This window comes from Narcine bancroftii, chromosome 1, assembly GCF_036971445.1.
Source record: "Narcine bancroftii isolate sNarBan1 chromosome 1, sNarBan1.hap1, whole genome shotgun sequence".
NCBI lineage: Eukaryota > Metazoa > Chordata > Chondrichthyes > Torpediniformes > Narcinidae > Narcine > Narcine bancroftii.
Window position 1 is genome coordinate 247710088 of NC_091469.1, and position 9375 is coordinate 247719462.

The following is a 9375-nucleotide window of genomic DNA, read 5'->3' on the forward strand; positions in this document are numbered from 1 at the left end:
TCAGTGACCTAGGGCAACCTTTACATTTCCCCCTTGTAGCACTTCCTTTAAGCTGGCAAAGCAATAAGGTGAATAAAACAGTGGAGGCTGTTGCAACAGGGACATTCAAAAGGCTGAGAAAGGCACATGGATGTTAGAAAAAGAGGGTTTTGGGTGTGAGGCAGGGAAGGGTGGGATTGTTGTTGGCCAACATTGTGGGCTGAAGGGCATGTACTGTTTGCAAAATTGCACATTCTGACCGCAGAAAATAGGGGAATACTTAGATTGTGAAATGTTTCCCTTAATCCACGTGCTTTGTCCAAGAATGAAATAATTGGAGAATCTACATCAGGCTGACAGATCCTGAATGAGTTTGATTATGATTACATCCACAGGTACTCCAAAGTCCTGCAGCATTTCAAAGAAAATCACCTCTATTGATCACCGAGGATGTCGATCAGCAGCAGAGGTGCCGGTGACGTCCTGTGAAGGGTGTTGCATGACCTACTCAGTGTATGTATCAGCCTGCAGCAGGAGAGACCATTCATCCCATCAACCTGTCTCATCACTCAATCTTTTTTCCCACAGTCCCCAGCTCCCCATTCCTTCAAAAGACGCTTCTATCTTTTCCATAACTATTTCCAGTGATCCAGCTATTCCAGACTTGAGTTACAGGGAAAGGTTAAACAGGTTTGGGCTCTATTCCCTAGAGCATCAGAGAATGAGGGGAGATTTTATTGAGGCATGCAAAATTATGAGGGGTTATCGATCATGAATGCAAGCAGGTGTTTTTCACTGAGGTTGGGTGACGCAAAAACTAGTCCAAATGCACCCGTGAGAACTTGCAACTTCATCCACTTAGCGGCCAACTTCCACCGCAATCCCAAACTCGCCTGGTCCATCTCCGACAACACTCTTCTCCTTCCTGGATCTCTCTCTCTCTGTCTCAGAAGACAGGTTTTCCACCGACAAATATTACAAGCCCACTAATTCCCACAATTACTTGGACTGCACTTCCTCACACCCTGTCCCCTTCAAGGATTCTATCCCCATCTCTCAATTTCTCCATCTATGCCACACCTGTTCCAAAGATGAGGTCTTCCAGTCCAGATTTTCCGAACTGTCTGCCTCCTTCCATAAACGTGGCTTCCCCTCCACCAGCATCAACTCAACCCTCAACTGCATCTCCTCCATTTCCCACTCATCTGCCCTGGTCTCCTCTGCCCACAGGAGCAACAAACATAGAATTCCTCTTACCCTCACCTTCTACCACACCAGCCTTCGCATCCAACACATTGTCCTCTGGAATTTCAGGCACTTGCAACATAATCCCATTGTGAGACACACCTTCCCCTCTCCTCCCTTCTCTGTATTCTGTTGGGACTGCTCCCTCCATGACTCCCTCATGCACTCATCCCTCCCCTCCAATCACACCCCCAACACCTTCCCCTGTGGCTGCAGGAGGTTTCACACTTGCACCCACACCTTCTCCCTTACCACAGTCTGGGGCACCAAACAGGCCTTTCAAGTGAAGCAACACTTCCCTTGTGTATTTGCAGGACTGATTTGGTGCATCCGGTGCTCCCTTTGTGGCCTTCTCTACATCAGAGAGACTGGGCGCAGATTGGGAGATCACTTCGCTCAGCACCTTTGCTCTGTCAACAACAGTAATAGAGACTCAGTAGTCAACCCTTTCAGTTCCGTGCCACACTCCCGCGCTCACATGCCTTATGTACTGTCCCACCAGGACCATCCACAAATTGGAGGAACAACACCTGACTTTCCGCCTGGGCACTCTCCAGCTAGATGTCATTAACAATCACTTTTCTGGTTTTTGCCAACCTGCTCTGTCTCCAGTTCTCCTTCCTCCTTTTACACAGCCATCTCTCCTTGCCTTGATCACTGCTGCCCCTCCCTCCCTTCTCCACCTATCACCACCTGCCTTTGTGACCACGGCTCTCCCACCCCCCCCCCCCCCCCCACTTACTCTTTAGCTCGGACGCCTGCTGACAATTTTCTATACCTTGATGAAGGGCTCAAGCCCAAAGCTTTGATTATATAACCTTTGACCTATAAAGGAAACTGGCCTGCTGACTTTCTCCAGCATTGTGTGTTGGAGAATATGGGTTAAGGGTGAACGTTGGGATGTTTAAAGGAAACATTTGGGGAACCTTTTCATGCAGAGAGTGGTGAATTTGGAACAAGCTGCCAGCTGAAGGTGAATGTGGCCTTGATTTTAATATATAAGGAACATTTTGGTTGATACATGGATGGGAGGGAATGGAGGATAATGGTCCAGGAGCAAGTCAATGGGACTAAGCAAAATAATTGTTTGGCGCAGCCTAGATGGGGCCAAAGGGCTTGTTTCTGTGCTGTGGTGGTCTACGGTTCACTCTTACTCAGTGCCAGAGTTTAGAAGGATAAGGGGGATCTCAATGAAATATTGAAAGGTTGAGATAGAGTGGATGTGGAGAACATTATTTCCTGAAGTGGGACCAGAGCGCACAGACTCAGAATAAAAAGACGACCCTTTAGAACAGAGATGAGCGGTTTCTTCAGTCAGAGGGGGTTGAATCTGGAATTCATTGCCACAGATAGCTATGGAGGACATCACTGGGTAGGTTTAAAGCAGTGTTCTTGATTAATGAGGTGTCAGAGGTTAGAGTGAGAAGGCAGGGGAATGGGATTGAGAGGAAAAATACATCGTCTAGACCTCATTTGGGTTGGCATGGCAGCAGAGTGGTTAGCAGCTGGATGTTACAGCATCAGCTATCCGGATTGGAAACGATTCCAATTATTGGGCAGACATGAAAGGTCTGTCCATTGGATCATACGTGTTCGTAGGGTCATCATCGCTTCTGCAGGCTCATTTGTGTCCACAGGTGCTCCTCCTGGGGTTAACTGTGTCTGTGGGGCCCTTGTGGGGCCATCTGACCCATAGGTTCTCCTTGCAGGATTAATTGTGCCCGTGGGTGCCCTTGTGGGGTCATCTGTAACTGTGGGTGCCCTTGTATGGCAAAATGTGCCCATGGGTACCCCTTATGGGTCATCTGTGCCTGAGGATGCCCTGGTCAGGCATTCACCATCAATGGGCTCACTTCACTGTGAGTTGGTCTCTGATCAGTAAGTCGCAGAGCTGGTGTACATCACACAACAGCTGCCATCAGCAGTGGTCTTGCTATTGTGTACAGGTCAGTCAGATGAATGCTCATTTGGCTGATGACCCACAGTTGAGCTCAGTGCAATCTTCTGAATTCCCATCTTCTGAGTGTTCGCCAAGGTCATAGCTTCCATCAAGAAGCTCCAGTGCCAGGTCAATGCAAGGTCTGACACAGCAGTGTGGTCAGCAGTGTGGTCAACACTGACTCCAGATGAATGCTGGAAGCACAAGAAAAAGCATTGGGTGCAAGGTCAGGTGTGAGTTAAATTGATGAGAGCCATTGATCGTGTGGTCAGAGAATGAAACGGCTAACATGAGGGGGGCGTCGTTTTAAGGTAGAGGGAGAAGTAAGAGGCAGGTTTTTCACAGAGAGAGAGAGGTGGGTGCATGGAATGAGCTGCTGGCAGTGGAGGTGGAGGAAGGTGCTTATAAAAAACAGATAGGTACATGAAACAGGAAAATGGAGGGCTATACAGTGGGGAATTCAAGGCAGTTGTTAGAGTAGGTTATTAGGTTAGCACAACACTTGGCAGAAGGGCCTGTATTGAGCTGTAGATTTCTCTGTTCTATGTCACTCAAAAACAAATGCGGCACATGCTGATCTTATCTGCATTAAAGCCCATTGTGAAGCTGTTGCGAATGGTTTAATTGATTAATTATTGTTCATTCCAAACACTGTATCCTGAGAATTGTTCCTCTTGGTTCTGTCACAGGTATTTTTTCCAAAGCAAATGTAATCTCATACAACTGCAGCTGCTGTCAAAAGTTAGAAACCAGCAAGAGAAATATCACCCTCCTTTGCCCAGGTGGTACATCCACCGGGTTCACCTACACCTACGGGACCAAGTGTGGTTGTGTCTCCACAAAGTGCGAAGCACCGTCGAGAAACCCGGCAGCACCCCTCCCTCAAGGACTGGCTGTCACCACACGGAAGGAGAGCGAGGGGTGAAGATTTCCCGGGAGGCCACAGCGATGGGGAAATCAATCAAAGCTTTCAGTGGAAAGGGTTTCTCCAGTTGTACATTGTAAACATTGTAATATAATTTTATCATAATTTCTCAATCAATTCTGATGTTGCATTCTGCCAGAGTGAGATGAAGCTTCATGTCTGGGTGATGTCATCTGCTGAGTAATTATTGCTTTTGGCCTGTTCAGTGAGATCAATCCCGGCATCTTATTTAATTACCTCTCAGTTTCTGTGACCTATCTGCAGCATTTCTACCAACTGCATGGTCCTGAATGACAATATGAGCTGCCCTTCCAGAGCACAGGTAACTCCATGTTCACCACTTGGCTTTGGAGAGTGATGCCTCACAGTGCCCTTTCTAATGGCAGGTCACAGGCCCAGGCTGCAACCTCCTCTTTCAGCTCCCCAGTGAATGAAGAGTCATCTCTTCCTGTCTATCTCTGCATGCGTTCCCATTACAGGAAAATCTGGTTTCTTTATTCACCAATAAAAATCCAACTTCATTTGTTGCTCTGCAGTTTTTTGGTTGGTTCTAGCTCCATATTGCAAGACATAGGATGCTGGAAAGAGTGCCCAGGCACGGTTTAAAAAGAACAGATTAAATCAGATTCAGCTGGCACTTGGAATTCTCGTTGGGCAGCACATTAGGAATTCTCTGCGTGTTACATTAAACATGGATTCAGTCAAAGTCTCACTGAGTGTGAAGGTTGGAGTGCAATTGACCTGTTTTTAAATTAATTTACAACTGGATCCTGTGAATGAAAAAGGGCAATGAGGTGATAAAATGCAGAGTAGCTGCCTGGCACTTGGCCACAGGTGCCCACCGCTCATGTTAGTTCTCCTTTTTATTCATACTGTTGGCCCAAAGTCAGGAGCCATTCCTCAGCACACTCCAACACCCCAATCCCCTCAGCAACAACATTCACTTCAATAAAGTTTTAAACCAAAGTGGAAGATCCTTGGGTTTTGCCACCTGCTGTGCTTTGATCCATCCTCCAGGCCTGTCAGTAAAAATTGACTCTCATTCCAACAGCTTTTATTTCAACTTCAGTATCTGCAAAAGAGATGTCTCCCGGGTGCTCGTGTTGACGATGTCTCTGAGCTGGTGCAGAATACTCTTAAAGGGGAGGGTAATCAACTGTGGTACATGTTGGTACTGATGATCTGGGCCAGAGTGGGTTAATGCAATGTAAATGTAGGGAGTGAGGAAAGAGGTTCAAATGAGGTGGATTATTCCCACTGCCATGAGCTGGGGAAGGACAGAGCAGGAGCAGACAAATTAGTGGCTGAAGAGATGGTGCAGGGGACAGGGTTTCAAGTTCTTGGATCATTGGATCCTTTTCTGGGGAGGGGGTGACCTGTCCAAGTGGGATGGGCTGCACTTGAACTGGAGGGGAATGAATATAGTGGCAGGAAAGTTTGCTAAAGCTGTTAAGAGAGGAGGTGAGGGGGAAGTTTGAACTAAATTTGTAGGAGGGGGGGTGGTGGGAACCCAAATTAAGATGTGGTTGGTGCACAAGTGGAAATGGCTGGGAGGGAGTTTGTGTGGAAGGACGGGCAGACAGAGCAAAATTGCTGCCAAGGGGATGACTTGTATTGCAACAGGAACACAGAATCAAAACAAAGGCAGATGCATGGGTTTGTATTTAAATGCCCCTACAGAAGGAATAACATGGATGACTTTGTGGTGCAGCCATAGATTGGCAGGTAGGACGTTGTGGCCGTCACGGAGTCATGGCTAAAGGAATCATGTTAATGGGAGGTGAATTTCCAAGGATACACAATGTATCGAAAGGATAGGCAGGTGAGCAGAGGGGGTGGCATGAAACTGATAGGCTTTTATTAACTCTAGACTGGAACAGCCATCAACCTCATTGATTAAACGATGCAGAGTGGAATGGGGAGCATGCAAAGAGCTATGGATAGGATTGGTTTTGGGAAACGTGTTCAGCCGGCAGCAGCCGGTCACAGCATAACAGTGGTTCACCACAAAATTGTGAGCACAACATAGGATCAGAAGATATGGAATCATTGTGGTTTGACAAGGGTAAAACAACACTGTGGGCTGTATATTACAGACCTTCAAACAGTAGCAACAGATTAAAAACAAGTTATGTCAGAAGGGCAATGTTACGGCAGTCATGGGGGATTTCAAGAAGCAAGTAGACTGGGAAAACCAGGCTGAGAGTGAATGGCTAGAGAAAGAATTTACAGAATGCCTGTGAGATGGATTTTGAGAGCAGCTCATTGAGGAACCCAGGAGAGGACTAGATTGGGTATGTGCAATGCACCAGAGATGATTACAGAGCTTAGTGGAAAGGAACCATGAAAGAGGTAGTGATCGCAAAATGATTGAGGTTAAATTGAGATTTAACAGGAGAAACTAAAGTCAGAGGTGTCGGTATTTCAGTGGAGTAAAGGGAATTCCAGTTACATGAGAGGAACTGGCTAAAGTGGATTGGAAGGGGCCATTAGTAGTGAAAATGCCAGAGCAGCAATGGATGGAGTTTCAGCAAGAAATTGGGAAGGTGCAGGATAAATACAGGCCAGAAAAGAGGAAATCTCTAAATGGAAAATGATCACAAGGGAAGTCAAAGCCAACATAAGAGCAAAAGTACAAGGCAGCTAAATTAGAGGGAAGATCGAGGATTGGGACATTTTGTAAAACTTGTAGATGGTAATAAAAATACTCTCAAGGAGGGAAATACAGAAGTATGAAAGTAAGGCTGGGAAATAATATTAAAGAGGATACAAAAAGCTTTTCAAGAATATAAATGGTCAAAGAGAGATGAGAGTAGATATAACCATATAACCATTTATGGTGTGGAAACAGGCCATGTTGGCCTTTCGAGTCCGCACCGGTTCACTGATTTTGTGCGCCCTCTTCAAGCATTGGTCCCAGTAGATCTTCATTCTCAGACCATGAGAAAATGATCCTGGAGGAATCTTGATGGGAGACAATCGATAGCAGAGCAACTAAATGTGCCAGAGGTCGAAGGGTATCAGGGAAGGGAAGAGAGTGCAGTCACTATTTCAAGGGAGAAGCTGCTTGATACACTGATACACTTGATAAGAGAGGATAAGTCTCTGGGACCAGATGGATTGCACACTTGGGTTCTGAAAGAAGTAGTAGTAGAGATTGTGGGGGCATGGATAGTGACTTTTCAGGAATCAATAGATCTTGGAAGAGTCCCGGAGCACTGGAAAATCATTCATGTTTTAGAAGGAAATTCTGGACTGGCAGTTGGGAAGATGTTGGAATCAACGTAAAAGTACTTGCAGGCATGTGGCAGGATAGGCCAAAGTCAGCAGGGTTTCCTGACAAACCTATTGGAATTCATTGAGGAAGAAACAAGCCAGCTGGATAAGGGAAAGGCTGTGGATGCGTGGATTTGGATTTTCAGAAGGCCTTTGACAAGGTTCCGCACGAGGCTACTGAACAAGGTATTGCAGGAAACATACTAGTGTGGGTAGAGCATTGGCTGATTGGCAGGAAGGAGGAACACAGGATCGTATTCTGATTGGCTACCAGTTGTTGGTGGTGTTCCTCAAGGACTAGTGTTAGATCCAATTCTTTTTCTGGTGCACTTTAATGACGGAGATTGGGGAATGAACGGCTTTGTGGCCAAGTTTGCAGATGATACAAAGGTAGATGGAGGACCAGGTAGTGTCGAGGAAACATGAAGGCTGTAGAAGGTCTTGGACAGATGGGACAATGAGCAGAGAAGTGGCAAATGAAATAGAGTGGCAGAAAGTGTGCAGACTATTTTCTAAATGAAGAAAATCTGAAAGGGATCTGGGAGTCCTCGTGTCAGACACCTTGCAAATGCAACGCTGGGATTCATTCAAGAGGATAGGAATATAAGAGCAAGGATGTGATATGGAGGCTTTTTAAGGCACTGGTGAGGACGTCACTGATACCCCATCAATAATCACCAAAGTCCGAAGTTGTGAAACTGTTTGGCTTTTATTAACTCTAGACTGGAACAGCCATCAACCTCATTGACTGATTGAGGCAGAGTGGAATGGGGAGCATGTAAAGGACTATGGATAGGATTGGACTTGGGAGACGTGTCCAGCAGGCAGCAGCCAGTCACAGCATAACAAACTTGTGAGCAGTTTTAGGCTCCTATTTAAGAAATGATGTGCTGACATTAGAGATGGAACAAGGAGCCAAAGATGATTCTGGGAATGAAAAGGTTTTCATAGGAGGAACTTGACGGCTCTTGGCCTGGACTCGGAATTTCGGAGAATGAGGAAGAATCTGACTGAATGTTTTGAATGTTGAACAGAATGGACAGAGTAGATGCAGAAAGGTTGTTTCCCGTCGTGAGAGAGACAAGGACAAGTGGGCACAACTTCACGAGTGAATGACATCACGAAAAATGGAGAGGCAAAGGAATTTCTGCAGCCCGACGGCAGAGAAACTGTGGAATTAGTTGCTATAGGCAATTGTGGATGCCAAGTCGATGGGTGCATTAAAGGGAGAGATGGATAGGTTCTTGATTAGCCAGGGCATCGAACCTTATGGGAGTAGGCTCAATGAGAAAATGAGATCAGCTCATCATTGAATTGGGACAGACTCGATGGGCTGAATGGCCTATGTCTGCAGCTATAGTAGGTTATATGTAGTTATGTTCCTTGGGACAAGGCTGAGAAGGTACGTAGGGATGTCTGACACCCTGGGTAGGAGCAGAGTCACTATCGCACTCCGAGGGACGAAGCTGAGGGGGAGTCTCACTCCAAGGGACAGTCTCACTCCGAGGGAGAGTCTCACTCTGAGGGACAGAGATGAGGGAGAGTCTCACACCAAGCTGCGGGAGCATCTAACGGAGGGACATAGCTGAGGGGGAGGTGCAGGAGGGGAGGGGGAGTGGGAGGAGGGGGAAGGGGAGGGAGAGTTGGGGGAGGGGGTAGGAGGGGAATGAGGGGAGATGTGGAGTGGAAAGCAGACAGGAGGAGGAGGGGAGGAGGGAGGAGGGAAGGGAGAGGAAAATGGAGGGGCAGGGAGCTGGGGGGAAGGGGAGGAGGAGGAGGGAAGGGAGAGTGGGGGAGGGAAGGGGATGAAAGGGAGGAGGACGAGGGGAAGAAGGGGAGGGGAAGTGAGTTGGAGGGAAAGGGAAGGCAAGTGGAGGGGAGAAGGGGACTGGGAGGGTGTGGGAAGGGGAGTGGGAGGGAAATAGTGGGGGAGGAAATGGGAGGGAAGGAGGAGGCAAAGTGGGAAGGGGAGTAGGGAAGGGGATGATGGGGAGGGGGAGAGGGGAGAGGA

At 47.2% G+C, this 9375-nt stretch overlaps 1 protein-coding gene across 7 annotated transcripts in view; it reads left to right on the top strand.

Annotated features, from left to right (window-relative positions):
• Positions 1-4609, top strand: part of LOC138740925 (uncharacterized) — a 290457-nt gene extending 285848 nt beyond the window's left edge. For all 7 annotated transcript variants that reach the window (XM_069894271.1, XM_069894280.1, XM_069894261.1 and 4 more), the window contains 2 exons: positions 375-492; positions 3853-4609. The gene's annotated coding sequence lies outside the window, so the exon portion shown is untranslated. The remainder of the gene's footprint in view (positions 1-374; positions 493-3852) is intronic.
• The last annotated feature ends 4766 nt before the right edge of the window (positions 4610-9375 follow it).